Raw genomic sequence first — 17,932 nt, 5'->3', positions numbered from 1 at the left:
GCACTAGCATTTGTTTGTGACAAAATCATGGATTAAAAGTAGTTCTTTTTTTGTGATTCTTAGCGTGATCAAGCCTAAAATAGATATACTTCGAGGAATTTCTTTGGCTTTAAACGCATGTAATCTTTATAGATTAAACAACCCTAGCCTATCACGAGGCCTATATCAGTGTCCTTCTTTTATTTTGCAACTTTCTTTCTTTGGGTCATTATACTTGCCCAGCAGTAAGGCTAGGTGGTATGAGAAACCAGAGACCCAAATATAGACTCAAAGCTCAAAGAAGAAGCAAGTACACCTAACATAGGAAACTTACAGCGAAATGTCACATCGCGTGCTAACAACTTTGAATTCGATCACAAAATGAGACTGTCTTTCGGATAATTGTGTAACTTACATTATTATTACTCTGACATGTCTTTTCTAAGTACCAATATCGTCACCTAGGTAATCGCACAAGCTTGGCAGCTGGTATCCGCCATATTCATTCGAAAAGTCTATAAACTATGATACATGTCAAAACTATGAATGAAGTTTCGCAGAACTTACTCCGAGAAGTTATTATCTATAAGCAACAGGTCTACAAACAACTATCTAGATTATTTATTATACTAGCAGCCATTTTTTCTACAATCTCATAAACAGTTTTCTTGCCCCATTATAATAATGATCTAATCAAAGATTCTGGTGTTACGCTTGATGAAGACTTTTTTTATTAATTTTTATTATTACTTATTGAAACGTGATACGTATGAGTATTAGAAATATGATATGACATGGTATTAATGACTTAATCTATTAAGTTCCGTATCACAGAATGATAGTCAATTGATCTTGTATCGAGTGTTATATTTGGAGTAACTTTTATTGAGTGCATCTAATTTAAGCACCTAGTGGTTTATGTGTTACTTTCGGCGTTTGTTCGTTTATAAATTAGGCACGCCTTTTACCAAACCGCTGATTAGATGTATCTACACCGTTTTTATATTCTACTTTCTTCAAATCAGCATTTCTCTTCCATTTATCGGTGTGGTCAATGAATATTGCAATAATCGTAACAATTTGTTGCCTACAAATGTTGGTCATTTCCAAATATTAACGCGGAATCGGCTCGTGTCTGAACCAATAACTACAAAAATCACTATCTTTAAAGCATATAAAATTTATTACCTGACTAATGAGTGTTCTAGCGGGTTTTGTCTTAATCATTGATACTCCATAAAAGATTCACGTGGCGTTATAAAAATCCTCCTACGCAAACAATAATATTAATATTTCATAAGATAATAAACTTCGGGTTTTCTCGTTCGCTTTGACACGCGAATGGACAATATAGTGTTAAACGGCGCACCGGTTTGTAATTTCAGATGACTACTATTTGGATATTTTATCTATTTCTGTCCACATTTAAGTTTGTAATAGAATCTACTTTCCCTTATATTATATGTTGTAGCTTTTGCAGAGGTGTTCCTGCTTAAATTCAACCCACGATTTGAGGAGACATATTTTTTTCTCTTTAAATAAATACGGGTAACTTTGGGGTCCTCAAGATACCTGCCTAATCGTGGTCCTAATCATATACTCACTAAATGACCGTGCCTAGAAAGACATAGGCTACACCTTCTCTTTTCTATTTTATTGGTCAATTGTGAACCAAGTGATAATTGACTGAAGCAATCACATCTTCACACAGTCCAATTTACACCAGATAAAATCACAAAATTAATCATCAAAGCTAAACAAAACGCTTTCTTTTCCGATCAAACGGCTGATAAGTTATTTACATACATTTATCTGGATTGGGTCAAGGAATTTCACTCCCGTACGAGACCACGACCTATAGGTGTAACAAATCAATGTATCTGACATTTCAATTTGTATATTGACACGTTTTTAATCTTCCAGCATTGTTTATGCGTTCGGAAGCTGCATAGAGTTTGTCTTAATAAATATCTTTCATAGTTACGAGTAGATAATACGGGCGCGCGTAATGACCATAAATCTTCACCTGTCTTTCACTGTATCTTTTCTCGAGACTTTGATGTGTATATCAACGAGACGTCTTATTACATGTATTAATCTTGTTGATGCTGGTCTGATTTTGTTTTCATTTATTACATTTAATTATGATTTCTGGGCTTTTGTTTTGTTTTGGATATTACCATTTTTCAGTCCAAAAGAAAATAGAGTTAGAATAATGTTATATACTTACCTGTTATTGAAAAGAATGATACGGAATAGATATACATACACCGTAACTCTAAAATGCATAAATGTATTTGTGAAAATGCATTATCTGTACCTACCTAACTAATTAGTTTCAAACTTTGCTATATATTCCTTACACTGATCTCCGAAAAACGATGATGCAAAAGTTGCTACTTTATTTTAAAAGGTACCCTACACATATCTTAATTTAAATTCCAATTAACAGCAGAATAAGATTTCGACATAATATTTCTATTGAAATATCTATCCATGACCGGAATGAGAAGAAATGGTGTCAAATCGTTCTAGCCAAGCAATTGTCTAAGCAATGTAACAACTGCACAAATATGAGCCATGAACCAATTTACACGTTAAATATACGACTATTTAGACGCCACGATATGTACTAACTACTAACTATAACTGTACTTTTGAAATATTTTAATCGTTTAGTGACAAGTTACTTCTTTATCTTCAAATCAGGAATTAATTTAATTGAGATATCATCCTTTTTTATACCCATTTAAGTATCCCATTTTTATAGCCATTAAAAGTCTAGTTTGACAATCGCTACGAGTTATCAGAAGCCAGAAAGTCTGTCTATCGGACTTTCTTGTTTGAAAGATAGAAGAAGAAGAAAGGCTTGCCGAGGTGTATGTCGCATTTGAGAAAAGGTTAGGCAGATGATGATGATGACGACGACTATTATGTTGAAAAATCATTCCATTTATTTAATCAATATAATAAATAAGAATTAGGTGCCTTATTTCTGCCAAAATGTTATCTATAAGACATTGAACTCTTTTAAATTAGTTTAAGAACCAATCACGCATTTTGGTTACCACATACTTAAAATTTTCCTTCGCGAAAAAACTTAATATAAACATAAATATGATTGCAAAACATCAATTTTATATCTGCTCTTAACCCTAGAACCCTACCTGGGGTGCTGGAGAACCCCACGGAACTTTATTTTGGATTTTTCACTTATTAATTATATTCACACAATTTTGCGTTTCAGTGTATTTTATCCTAGTGGTACCCGCTCTAGATCTATCAGTCGCGAGGAGTTCGCCGATGCGTGTAGACGGATGTATTTGTGCTGTGGGGTGCCTGGTCACCCCAGTGTAGGGAAATCGATATTTTTATTTGAACATTTATTTAATTTAATAATAGTATTTTTGGAGTAATTTATGCAATCTATGTAACCAGCCCCCTAGCCAAATGCCATTTTAGGGTTTAGCGACAAGTTCACATATTCCGACGAACTTTTCTCAAAGAATTGGGACTTGGGCTAATATATGAGCACTTGGAAAAAATCGTTTACAAACCCCAAGTTTGAGGAGGGATGTAAAGGAGGTCATTGCAGGTATCCTGAAAAAAGATGTGCCAGCAGCAAGGGCCATGCCTGACCATCAAAAACAAGGACGATGTGGAATGTGCCCCAATAATAAAGACCGGAAATGCAAGGCCAGGTGCAATAAGTGCCAAATCCCTATTTGCTTGGAACACCAAATAAAAGTGTGCCAAAAATGTTCTTGTTAATAAATGTTATTAATTTTATATGTTGATTTGTGATCTCAATTGCCTAAGAAATAAATATGATTATAAAACATTTCACCCGTATGTTATTTTCCAAAAATAATCACATTTTTACTTTGGGGTACTCGAGCACCCCCTGTAGGAAAATAGGATGGTAAAATAGGTGTAGGGCTTAAGGGTTAATTCTAATTTACTATATCTGGCTAATCCGCTTATAATAATTGTATGTTCCGTAATATGTCGCGAGTGTCACCGTAAATCTATAATATCTGTACTAATATTATATTATAAAGAACAGAATTGATTTTGTGTGTTTGTAACCAAAAGGCTCCGAAACTATTGAACCGATTTGAGAAATTCTTTCGATATTGGGAAGCTACTCTATACCCGCGAGACATTGGCTATATTTTATCCGGTTACGATAAGCAGTTTCCGAGGTACCCGAGAACAACAACTACTGGAAACAGCTGTACCTATAGAAAATTAATTATAGAGTAATTTACTTGATGTCAATGGCCGATTATGCAGATGACATAGAGTTAGGTAACTTGTTATCACTGTTTATGTTAACTTTGACGGTGTTAGGGTGAGTAAATACCAGATTGCATTATACTACGTAATCTTTGCACTAGTCGGCCATAGGTTTGCCAACGGTTAGGGTTTTTCCGGATTAGTCCCGAATTTGAGGAATAGATTATTTGTTATCTGGTTTAAACATGCTAGCTGTCAAAGAGCTACCTGACCGATCTGAAGGACTAGTTTAGGTAGGGTTTAAGAAAGCTAGTTTTTGCTTTTTATCTGGTTACCTACACGTAGTAGGTAATTACCACGGACGTGAGTGGAACCGGTAGCGGAAGCTAGGTAAGTAAATATTCTTTATTCATGAGCTACATGATGTGCTTTGACACTGAGATACTAAAGGGTGAAGCATAAAAAAATCAGACCTTTTACAGTTCCATCAAATAACTTTACCGCCCCGAATCCAGCTAAATAAAGATAGTAAGAAGATTCATGACAGTGAAGACATATGATTATTTATTTATTTATTTATTTCTGAAAAATTATTTAACGCAAACTGTACCTACGCGTAAATGCCCTTGATCCTAACTGTCATTGTGCGACGTTAAAAAGTCAAGTGCGAGTGTTGTCACCCTACTGAAGTAAGTTGTGCTTTTGTAACTGTTCATGTAAAGATAGCTGGTGATGTCATTGGGCCAATAGACACGCTTTACTTAGCATTTTTTGTTATGGGCAAATAAACTTGGTTCTAAACATACATAGATAATATTGTTGTAAAGATAGAAAACTGTTTTTATTTTAGTTTGAAGGTAATGTTTTTTTTTAAATTATAGTAACACTATTTTCTTTATCAGTAAAATTATAACACTATTTTTAACCGACTTCCCAAAAGGAGGAAGTTTAAAACCGACTTCTAAAAAAGCAAAAATATGGACTTTAGACTATTTTAAAGTAGAATACATTTTGAGACCTTTGTAATATAAACATAAATTGTAATTTAGCGCACACAAAAATATCACGTTACATTTTACATAATGTTTTTGTAATACGAAAACAAAATAGTATGGAATATTTTTTTCGAAGAGCCTTGTTTTATCAATGTTGAAATAATTATATTCTAACCATGAATTGTACAATGGACAATAATAAACGAACCAATTAGCATTGTAATAAATACTTATACGTAAGTACAAAACAAACGACTGTTATAATTTTATACCATCCTCGCGTTCCATATTGAATTTTAACCCAAGCCTATTTTGTCTATGATCGTAGGCGTATTTATTGTTTTCCTCAACCAATTATAATAAAACTATAAATAAACACCATATTATTCACACAATTAACTAAAACATATAACAATTATTATCACTGTCGGTATCACTTTAATGTGATTATAATTACGTGATCATATTTTAATAATAAAACGGAATTACGATCATTAATTGCGATCGAAAACTAAACATCTCATTCACGATCTGTCGTAAGAACGAAGAAGAAAATATTCTAATACAATGTGCGATAAGCGAACGTAATTGGGTTATCTATGTAGTACCCATCTCGTAAACAAATAGATTGTTAGAAAAATATACCGCATCATAGACCAGACAGAGTTTCGTAACACATAGGTGCATAGTACAGTGATATGGAGCAGCGAATATTTTAAATTTCGAATGTGGAACGCCTTTAGATGGATTTAAAAAATAAGAACAAAATTAAAAATGGCGATTTATTTATTTCATTTTCGTGTCTGTCATCTTAAAAATATGATATCTTTAATGTCAAATAGGTATAATCTTAATAAATAAATAGATTACGTAACAAGAGATTAGTCTCTAAATATCACAAATCATTTTATATGCTTATTATGATTTCTACGTAAAAAATCTTGGCAATAAATATTATTGGTTCAAACAAGAAGTTTCAATTTATCAACATTCTAATGGCCAGCGTTCAGTTGCTCGAAGCAATTATGTTGTTCCAAGCAAAAACGCCCAGTCCTTACGAAAGTGCTCTATAAGTGGAGTCTTTATTGATTCGACGTTTTACGGGATTTTTTTCTAATTATACCAGTTGTCCACCTTTCAATTACTGTCAGCGTCGATACAGATATCCAGTTACAATAATAGACCTTTTGATTATGGGTTAGGGTTCATTATTCCCTGCGTAAAGTTGGAGTTTCTATCCCTATATTGAAAGTCATCGTTTGACCACACATGAAGAAGTTCAAAAAGTAGTTTTTCGTTCTTAATACGCATGCGTGTTATAAAATAGCAGTAAGTTTTGAATGCATACATAATTTTCGAATTAGCTGAGCTTACACGCACAGAAGTTTTCTAAGAAATAAAAATGGCGTGAAAAGAGTGGCTATAAGTGAGTAATTACTTATCGATTGATCAGTGATCATCGACCGATTCTGGTTTTAGATAAATAAATGACAACTGGTATTCTAACGGGTCTCACTTATCGAGTTAGCAGCGATAAAGCATTAAAAACAGCATTTGAATTAAGAATTAGAAAAAAAAAGTTGCAGAAAAACTAAATTTTCCGGCCAGTGTCAAATTGTCTGGACGTAATCGATATAGTATCTCTTTCGTTAAAAAAAAAAATAGAATTGACAGATTGCAAGAAGTAAAACATTTCCTCCAAAGAGTTCAATGTCGTTTACACTGTTAGATCACGGTACCTCTCCGCTATATTACGTCATATACCTAGTCACGTCCAATTTGACCATTTTGACAAACCATCGCTTATATAGAACGTCTAAAAATACGCAACATAAAATATCTCAGACATCTCGTTAATTATAATTACATTGTTCTGTGTAATTAACACTTATTTTACTTTTAAATTGGCGTAAAAATCTATGAAATGTTCATGTGAACTTGGATCGCGAATGTACATAACTTGCAGACGTTTCCAGTAGCTATTCCGCCTCTTTTACACTTAAACACAAGTTTCAGTTTGCATACAAGGAAATGTAACATAAACGGTGTCACTTAAACGCTCACATATTGTTACTAATTAACGTATTTGCCTTCCAGCAGGACGAGAATCATTAATCACGAAACTTTAAAGAGTTTATAAATAAAAACATCTATTTAGGTAAGACAGGTTCAAAACAGACATAGCGTGGCTAAAACCGACAGCCTGAGTATTTAGCCTAAGGACATTTGTGATTTATTATTCCGTATAAAATTAAGCTCTAAAAATCATCAGAACATTAATATAATCAAGTATAATAAATTAGTGAGACAGTCGGAACAAAGAAGCTTTTTAAATAATAGGTGTTTAGTGACATTTGAGTTTTTAAATTAGCGATCACATTAATATCTTTGAGGCCTTAGCTTGACCTTAAAATTAGCGGGTTTGATAACTTTGGTGTTTGTCATATTTAGAACTCATAAATCGCTGTAAGCAAGATAATCAAAGCTGGACTAGATTAAACTTTTTCTGTAAAAAATTTAAAAGCCATTGAGTGTAAGTGCATTATTACCTACATCAAAAAACCATAATTTTAGTACCAATTTCGATAGTTATTATTAATCAAAATAGCAAAGCTAACCTTGAAAACACAAACGAAAACAGTACACGCGTGAATGCACAGACGCAACCTGCCCTTTTCTATCAGAGTTACCGCGGCTTATCAGCCGATCGTAACCGTCGACCTACATGCAAACTGAGTCCAATAGAAAAATCACACGATCGAGCGTTAAACCATCCGACGATAACGTATCGGTGCCCTAAAATATGTCACAGGACACTGCAGAGCAAACTAATGGAATCAATTTAAATTCTATTTATAGTTTCGTGACAAACTTGTGACCTGAAAGTGCTTGGTTCAGAAATTGGTGGTGCTCATTTAGATTGAATGTTCCTCTTTATAAAGTTAAGAGCTTTAACTCTGGAGATAGTTCGTTGACTTCGGTGTGTGTAACTAGGTCTTGTTCTAAACTATTTTAGTCCCTATTACCAGTAATTCACCTATCATCTTACTTAAATACCACAGTTATTAGCTTATTTTCAAATCGTTCCCTCAACTGCCGATCTCAATCCGAATTTCCATTAGCTAGTCCTGGCATGTTCTGTATAACGATAAAGTTTTGTGAAGTCCTATTATCCTTAGCTTAAAGTTTCCTTCCAAAAAGTCTAAAGTGAATATAAACAAACTCACCCTAATTAAAACTAAAGAGCAATCAATTCACACAAGCTGCAGGGCTGTGCTCGACTTTAACAAATGTGATTGCATACATTGCCAGCAGGCTCGCAGACGCTGACGACTCAGAAACATTTGTTTGCAAACTTGCCAACGTAATATTTTACCCCCCGACCCTTCACCCATGAGTTACAACCACGATATTGAGGGAAATGTTTATGCAATCCGTCTGTGCAAGCTTCCCTAAATCTCCACTGATATTAAATAATAACCAGAGCACAAAATACGGCTATAATGACTCGAAAATGTAAACAAATCCATCCGATGCTTATCGTATTATCTAAATAATTTACAACTTTGGTCTAATATCGCTAAATGACCTACAATAGTGCGTTAACCTTAGATTTCACGACTATAAGTAAAAACTGTGGTAAAGTTTACTAAGTACCGTTTCGTTCTAGTCGAGTTTTATCGAAGTTTATTAAGCAGAAATGCTTACATTTATGAATCATAATGGTATGACGTCATGGGTGCGGTGTTAATTGTGAGAGCTAAGAAATTATTTAACAACTGCATACTTACTGGTAATGGGGAACGGAAGAAAGGGAAATATAAACAAGCTTTTGTTTATGATGATACCGTACAACAAGCACTACTGTTATGGACTGTACCTCCGTTTACTCTATTATCTAGTAGTTTGAGACCTATAGGTATGCTTAGTATTTAAGTTTTTTACACAAAATATTAAAATATTTTTATTGTTATTGTAAAAAGTTATTATTTAAGTAGATAATAATCATAAATGAATATTTTTTTATCATTTGTGTAATAAGAATAACTTAGCCATATAACTATGTACCTATAAACTATAAAAAGTTTATAAGTACCTAATAAAATTATCTATAAAGTTACCTTGTCTAAATACGCATGTCTCAAAAGTTTGAAATGAAATTGTTCGTAAATGGATCTCATATAAAAAGTTTTCCTATAAAAGGCTTTAAATACATCTACCTATTCACCGATCCCTAATGGATTGGGTGTGCACATAAAAACTGTATTTAATATAAAAGGGAGGTTAAATGAATTTATTACACAATTTTGGCAATAATGCAGGTAGATACTCTGACACACAAACGCTCATGAAAAACTGTCTTTCAATTCCGAAGCTCAAAAACTTGTCTTTTATTTCGGCCCACTCTATCAGACGTACCTACCGATATAAAAACAAGAAAAAAAACTTCTCAGTAGGAAGTACATGCGCCTATAATATTTTGAAAGTTGCAATGAATGGAATTCCACAACACAATATGTAAGTCATAGAACATTATTACAATCATAGTTAACACGACAAAAAATAATTGTTCGTTAGTTTTTTCCATCGAACTCGTGAATGGTCATTGTCCTGCCCAGGAATAGTACAAGTCATCAGAAATGACAATGTCACTGATAACTATATCAATTTAGACTTATAAAGTCATGACATCTCATTTATGTTTGCAAAAAGAGCAAAAAATTAACTACACATTCATTAGGGATCAGTAGAAATCAATAAAAGGCAAATGACCGTTAGAAAAAAAAACTTTTTTAACTATAAAATTATAGCGAGGGAAAATTGACGTAAACATTATCGATCACACAGCTGATCGATAAAAAACGATCCGATAAAAACTATCGATTGGATATATCGATGCCTAGCACATGTCAATTGGCTGATAAGTCGTTTGAATAAATTTGCATTTTAATGAATGAATGCCATTAATTAAATAAATATGATAGACTTTTAATCGTCTCCACGCTACGGTTCAGTTTTGTAGATTATTATTTAATGCTAATTACACGCCACTTCCCGTGAGATTTCAATTAGAAACACTTTTTATATGATTAGTAAAATTCTCCACTAAAAATGTCAGTTGTCAATCAGTTTTTATTCATAACCACGAGAAAATGTAAATACATTCTTCGGCTGCGTATTGTGTTCGTCGGAGGGTTAAGGTTATACGTTGAACTCTGTACATGTCTAGCCGCTGATTGGAAACGCATTTCCATTGATAATTTTCAACAGTGTTTAATTTAAGCTTTCAAAAAATATGTTAATTTTATTGAAAAACATACTAACCTTTCAAATACGGGTCACTGGAAAAATCATTCACTGTTTCATTCACAAACTTAAAAAACCAGACAGACTGTCGTGTCTATGTCTACTGTTACATAAAACAAAAAATAACAAAAAGTTTTTAATGTTTTTTTGGGTCTGTTTTGTTTATCACTAGATCGAGTTGCGTGCAAGTTGCCTTCCGCGTGGTCTTCGCGTCGGGTTGTCGAGCGGCGCGTCCTAACACTAACGCGCCTTGTCGTCGACTATGACCGCGGCTCGTATGAAGCGGCATAAATTCTACTAGAATTTTACTTTGGTACGCGACGCACACCTATGTATGTACTTACCGACGAAATTCCTGATTTAAAATACGTATACTCGAAGAATTTTCGTTATGAAATGAAAATTAATTCCTTTCATGGATATTACAACACTTTTTATTCATATGAAACGTCAAAGTTCTGCATTATCTCTTTACACAAAACTAGGATCGCTAGTTTGTATAACAATAGACTTCCTCGAGAATATTTCGAGTCGTCTAATCAGTTGAAGATCTAAATTTCACCTTCAACTGTTATTGTCATTGACAATGACAATGTAATAGACAGAACATGTGAAATTCAATATGTCTGAAATGATGGTCGTGCCAATATAGAGTCATTTCGCAAGTGAAACATCGTCGTTGTGTCGCGTCAAGTATTTCGTTTCCCGTCAATCTGTCAATGTCTTTGTTAATTTCCTCTCGAGATATTGTTTTCTTTTTAATTACTACACAGTTTTTTTGTCGCCTCAATTAATGCTTAATAGCTCTGTGTGGTTTAATTTCTGCTCCTAAATATGAGTAAAGCTTATTGTAGTCTAGAGCTTTCCCGTTTTAAAAAGTTTTTCTTTTCATTAACGATTTTTTTTCTTATTAATCACATGTATATTTAATGAAACGAAAATAATCGAGATAGCTCTACATATAGTTTTATTTATAAAGATGTCAAAGTCACGGGCATAATATCAAAGGACAGTGTTATGAAAATTATGAGATTTGCAATTAATTAAAAGTCAGCCACTCCTCCTTGTCCCTGAAAACATGAATGATATGGATTTCATTAATTTTTCACACGTCTAGTGTTCCGTGGTTAAATATAATAATTTTCATGACACTTGAAGGTCTGGGTCTAACTAAATGGGTTTATTGAACCCTGTGGTACTAATGTCCTGATTATTCTGCAAAATGTTTTTCATACATCCATATTTATTCATCGGATGGGCGAACTATTGATTAACTTTTTTGCCTGAATATCCTATTTAATCTAAATCATAGTTGAATTGTATGTACATATTAACATGACCTAAAAATAAACTTATACATCCATATTATTATCTAAAAAAATATTGTAAGTACTTAATCAAAATAAAAACCAAAGACAACCATCAATATCAAAATAAAATGAAAAATACAACTTCAAAACAAAACTCAGCTTTCATTCAATTTTGTAAAACCAAATCACGTAAAATGTCACAGCATCATAAAATATAATTAGGTTCTGTCAAATACCAAAACTACAATACTAACGAATCCGTTTTCTAACACCTTTGGCTTAGTACAGTCAGTCAAACATATGCTCGACTACTTTAAGTGTGAGATTCATTTGTACGTCGATGACAGTTTAAAATTTTTCTTTACGCACTTTTAGAAAAGTAAACCTTAGTTATACTGAGAGTATTCAATTCAGGAGTGAATAGGTTAGTTCTTGTGAAGAGTGCTCCTTCTTTGACTGCACCACCATGTGAGATTGTGGTCAAAAAAATACATACCAACAGCAAATAGGTATTAACCAAAACTTTTAATTAAAAAAATAAAACTGACTTCAATAATACACTATTTTCCTAAGATTGACAAACACTACGCTGAAAACCTTATTAAATCGATTCAGTCAAACTTTAAAATTTCCCAGAAACATATATAAATACAAAGAAATCAAACTGACAGCCTCCCTTTTTAATTCAGTTTAAAAAAAAACTTATGACATCTCTCACTCACTTTTGTCACAAACTGGTAGACGACTTTCGTGGCCGACTGTACTAAGTAAACACACGTGTCAATTAATAGTACACGATTGTAACATGTGTTATAACTTTCTCACTTGAGCACGTGCTATCCGAGTTTATGGGTCAGGAATTTGTCAACATTTCAATACTTTTAAGGATTGACAATCGTCTTATTGTAAACTGGGGTGTATTTGTTTACTTTACTAAAATCTGACTGGCTTTTCGATTAAAGTTTTCGTATGATGTTATAAAATCAATCCTAAATTATACCCTATAACATTACCAATCCAAACAGTCCATTCATGTTTGTCTATGAAACAATTTTTTGTTTGTTTGATTTACAGCAAATATGAAACACGACGAATTTTTGCTGTCCTAGTAATACTTGAAAAAACATTTGAGTATATTATTTTTAAATAAACAAAAGTCAGAGTAACAACCTCCAAATATAATGTCAGTCATAATACCTCCTAGTATTATTTATCATAGTATTTTTCATGTTTTTATTATTTTAAGTTCATAAGTTCTTGTAATGTTTTGCAAATAAATAATGTTGTGCTTTTCATTTTTTTTAATATAATTTCATTTCATTTTTTTTTAATTTCGTGTGCACGTAGATGTGTTATATGTTACCTCAACAGTCAGGGGCCATCTGAAAATCAGTGCTGTGCATTAGCACAGCATATACTGAGATGGAACCCTTGCTACGCTGTATTTTTTTGTAAATGTATATTTTTTTTTTGTGTTCATGTATGTGTAGCAAAATAAATGGTTTAAATGGTTTACTTCAGCGTAATTGATATCTCTGTCGCCTTTAAAGCAACCTCTTTAATCCAAAATATTTTTTAGCCTGGTACTATTTTTCATGTGATAAATATCGTAGGGTTATCTTCTGCCTCAATATCTTGTAAATCAACTGACTACGTTCAGCAATGATGATGTCCTCCTAGCCGTTTTATCGGCCACGGCGACTGTTCTCATATGAGGAGATTGGCCAACTGCGCACGACATAGTGCACTCACTATTCCTTCAATCTCATATCCCGATGAGACGGCAATCCGACACGACCAGAGAGGTCCAAGAATATTTTATGCAAATCTTGCCATACTGCATAAGATTTATATGAAGTGTACAAAAGACGCGACTGTGTTAATAAGCGATATAAAAGCTTAATTGCGGCTGTTCATTTATTATGAAGTTATTGTTGAATTATTAAGTGTGTTTACGATTCTACGCATAAAGGGATTGCCAATAAAATCTGCGATGTTCACTATGGTAGGTATTCGGGCACACTTAACGCTTTATGAAACGATGATATTTTATTGGTAGGTCTACATTACTAGCTTCCTGCAGCATCGTTGGCGTTGCACAATCTTAAGGACTTTTTTTATTATGTGTATTTTTTTATGATAGTTGTGAAAGGTAGTTAAGTGCGAGTTGCACCCATGCACTGGATTCCGTAAGTATCAAAAGACAAGAATAGAAAAAATAGCGTAACTATTGCCAATTTAATTAGGCAAAGTTATTTAAACATGGTTTTGTTAAATAATTGTTAGTTTATTGTTATCTAAGTATTATAAAACGATAAGATTTAACTTCTATCGAATACAAAAACTTATGCAGACTTTAACATTGTTTATGTACCTTTTTAAGTAGCCTATGTAGGTGAAGAATCAATCTCACACACTAAGAAAACATAGCCATTAACAGTTCAATACAGAATTTATTACTGAAGAACTGTTTTCATCGCAATGCTCTTGTCTACAGTTTAGTGTTGGCAATAAAATATTCTGAAACATTAAATACAAACACCAGTTTATTTTCAATAGCCAATAAATATAATATTATTGCTACTATGGATTGAGATTTGACGAGATTGAGTAATCGGTGTAGTTAAAAATATATTTAATTGCTTGTTGCATTGTAACAGATTTTTATAGAAACACCTTTTGTATAAGGTATCTATTAAAATAAGTACAAAGGAAAATAATACTGTAACTTTTTGCTTTCACTCACAAAATTAAGAAATTAAATATAGGTAGGTAAAATCTTTGAGAAAATTACTTACATCCGCAGGAAACAGCAATAATTATAAATAGGTTAGTATAATACCTTTGTTATACAACAGATACAAACCAGAACACTAGTTTTATATTAGCTGCTTTAACCCATTTTTATGAATACCGACGGAGACTTTACGTAGGTAAATATGACCTGGATAAGGGCATTAATCTGGACTGTAATTCGAAGTGTGGGCAGACTGGGCAGCGACCACTAGATGGACGAATGATCAAGCCAAGGTCACTTCGAAGCAGTGGATGCGGGTTACTAAAGACCCATCAAAGGCCTGGTCTTTCGGCTGAAACGACAATTCTAATTTGCAATGTATAAATTACATGATATAGAGATGATGATGACATAGAGATATAGGGTCAGAAAAAGCGATTTGTTTTATACTATGTAGTGAAGCAAAATACATATACTGATCATCGAATTACTCATGGTGACCAAAAATGTTAACTTCGTGGATCAACGCTCTTCTTCCGTATGTTTTTTATTCATCTGATGGGCCATTAAATAAATGACAATACCATGGCATCATAGCTCCGTCACATTAAATTGTTTAATGACTATTCCCTATTGTTTTAGCGTGGATGACTTATGCCTATAGGTATGCCTGCTCATTTCATGAAATCATTTTCTATAAAAAAAAATGATTGGTAGTAAAAAAATAAAGATGTAGATTTCTAACCTTTATTATCTTTGGTTTTAAATGTTATGTTCGAACCAAGTGATGTCGCTTAGAAAAAGCGAACGGAAAATCCGCTGATGTAAAGACTGCAAAAACTATATTAGCACACTATAATTCAAGAACAAAATATTTATAATTAGGTAACCATTAAAAACAGTGTTGTATATAACGTCTTAATAAATATGGAACGTTGCACCCATTCCATAGTCTAGGTATAAGAACTTTAACCTCATTAATGTAGCTTGTCTATTGTTCTTGTCTAGTAAATCATAAAGTCTATGTTTGGGAACGTCTGGCTGCTACAATGCTGAAAATATTTTAATCTGCGGCAAAAATATGCAAATTACAGGTAATTGTTTATAACTTTATCGAAACTGGGATATTAAATTTGATTTAGTGTTTATTCTGAGAAAGATTTTAATGTAAGTATGTAAGTACATCTTTTAGCCAAAATTACTGAAAAACGTAGTTTTACCTATTTTTAGCTCTCGGTACGTACCTCAATAGCTACGTTAAATATTTTCCATGTTTTTCTTGGAAAACTAGTCGAATACCTTTGCTACATACATCTTACATACACGTACCGTATGCACGTATTTGAAAAAAAATTTCAACAAAGGCACCCTTAATTTTAGCGGGGGTCTCTTTGATAATTTATGACAACAATTGTTTTTTTAAATACTTGAATGCGTTTTACGATAGTGTAATGCAATTTATTTCATAACATACACAACTCCAACACAATTCAAAAATACAAACAGCAAAACAGAACAAAAAACAGTCGTTCGCAATAACCTGATACTGTAGGGTCAGTGTGTCAATACGCCAATTCCTTCGTGCGCGTTGTTCAGTAAACTAATCCGTGGTGCGCCCAACTTGTTTGTTCGCCTTTACTTGGCCACAATAATTGATCGTCACTTGACACGTGAGCGCTGGACAATCGTGACGTTTCTGTGGACTAAAGGGTTTGTGTTGCTTTGTGACTTTTGAATGTACGCTCCTGAAAATATCAGTAATATTATTTCAATAAGACAATACAATTTTTCTGCCATTTTCTTATTCTCTTCTTTTTTACCAAGTAAGTTAAAAAGGGTAAGGGTAGTAAGGGAGCGTTTGAATATTTCAAATACAACGAAGTATTTTTTTACCACCAATGTTTAATGTGATCCAAAAATATAGGTACTCTCTAAACGTAGAAAATTTCAAAAGACTTTACAATAGACCAACTGAAAGGAGACATCTGACAATTTGAATCGCCGAACTCCTCTAGTTGACTTTGCATTCATAGGGTGCTTACATAAAGAAACAGGTTGCCGGTACAGACAAATTAATAAGTATATATATAAGTAATATTATACCTGCACTGATCGGTACCGACCCGTACAGGTTTGTCTGTACCGGTAACCTGTTTCTTTATGTAAGCACCCATAGTAAGTACATCAAAACTTATCGCAGCAGTTGATAATTCTTTATTTGAAATTGTATGTAAACATAAAAATACGCTACTGAACATCCTCTCTGCTGGCAATCCTCCTTTTAAAAGACAAACATGGAACAATTATCAAGGTATCACAAGCGCAGTAAAGAACACACCAATTCTAACACGAGTAGGTTGAAACACGAGATACAGCCCAAAGACGTGTTGTTTCTCACGCCCCACGGCGCGTCGGGTAACACAACACTGAGCGATATCATTTAACACATTCGTTACCGAATTCTCCAACACCTTATTAGTGCTTTTGATCGCTAAATATAACCATTAGCTGTGGTTTGTGGTGACGAACTTAAAAAAACGTTAAAAGGAGTTCGGAAAACGGTACTTGGACGATTAAAAGTAGGTGCTTATCCATACATTATTGATTTGTGGGATACTCAAATACTGAAGGTGAAAGATGACTCAATGACCACGAATTGAGTGAGTCCGAGTGGTATCTTCCTCGGAAAACTTTACAAGACTCATCCTAAGTGATCTTAATCTACGACAATTTGTAATTGCTTTACGCGACATAGGTAATTGAGATTTAATTTGTCAAAGCAGATTTGTGACAAAATTACCTCGACTTCTCTGCGATTTGGATGCCTTTTATTGCTCCTATAGTTTGGCTTTCTGTAAGAAAACTTTAAATTAGTTCAGTGTTTACGGAGATTACCCCAGTACAAAACAAACTTCCCCCCTTTTGTAGATTGCTGCAAAATCCTTCATCCGTATGCTACAAATTGTGAATTACACAATACAAGGGCTAATAAATCTTCACTCCTATATTTTCCCATATAGCCCATATAGGTATATTTTAACAAGATTGTCAAATTAAGAGTTTTGAAATTAATTGAACTGTTACATGAAAAGCAGATCGTTCTTTGTTCTCGTCCTATTAAAAGCGACAAACTTTTCAATTCTGATTAATTAATGTTAAGATGAAAGTTTTACAATCGTTGCAAATTGCCATTGTTTTCACAAAGGAAGGGAACGGATTTAGAATATTTCTAAAACATTTAATTACAGGGTTATGTGTCACTCAACCTTTGTTTTATAGCTAATTTGATAGAATTATGGACGATCTGTCTACGTTAATATTTTAAAACAAAGTTGTGCGTATAAAATTTTGTAATGTATTACTTT

The 17,932-nt window shown here is 33.2% G+C and overlaps 1 protein-coding gene across 1 annotated transcript in view; it reads right to left on the bottom strand.

Annotated features, from left to right (window-relative positions):
- LOC135117867 (uncharacterized) overlaps positions 1–10,807 on the bottom strand; it is a 63,040-nt gene extending 52,233 nt beyond the window's left edge. Inside the window, exon 1 of the mRNA XM_064038262.1 lies at positions 10,539–10,807. The gene's annotated coding sequence lies outside the window, so the exon portion shown is untranslated. The remainder of the gene's footprint in view (positions 1–10,538) is intronic.
- Positions 10,808–17,932: the final 7,125 nt, after the last annotated feature.

Source organism: Helicoverpa armigera, chromosome 15 (genome assembly GCF_030705265.1).
Source record: "Helicoverpa armigera isolate CAAS_96S chromosome 15, ASM3070526v1, whole genome shotgun sequence".
Classification (NCBI taxonomy): Eukaryota; Metazoa; Arthropoda; class Insecta; order Lepidoptera; family Noctuidae; genus Helicoverpa; species Helicoverpa armigera.
This window is presented reverse-complemented; position numbering and strand designations above follow the sequence as displayed.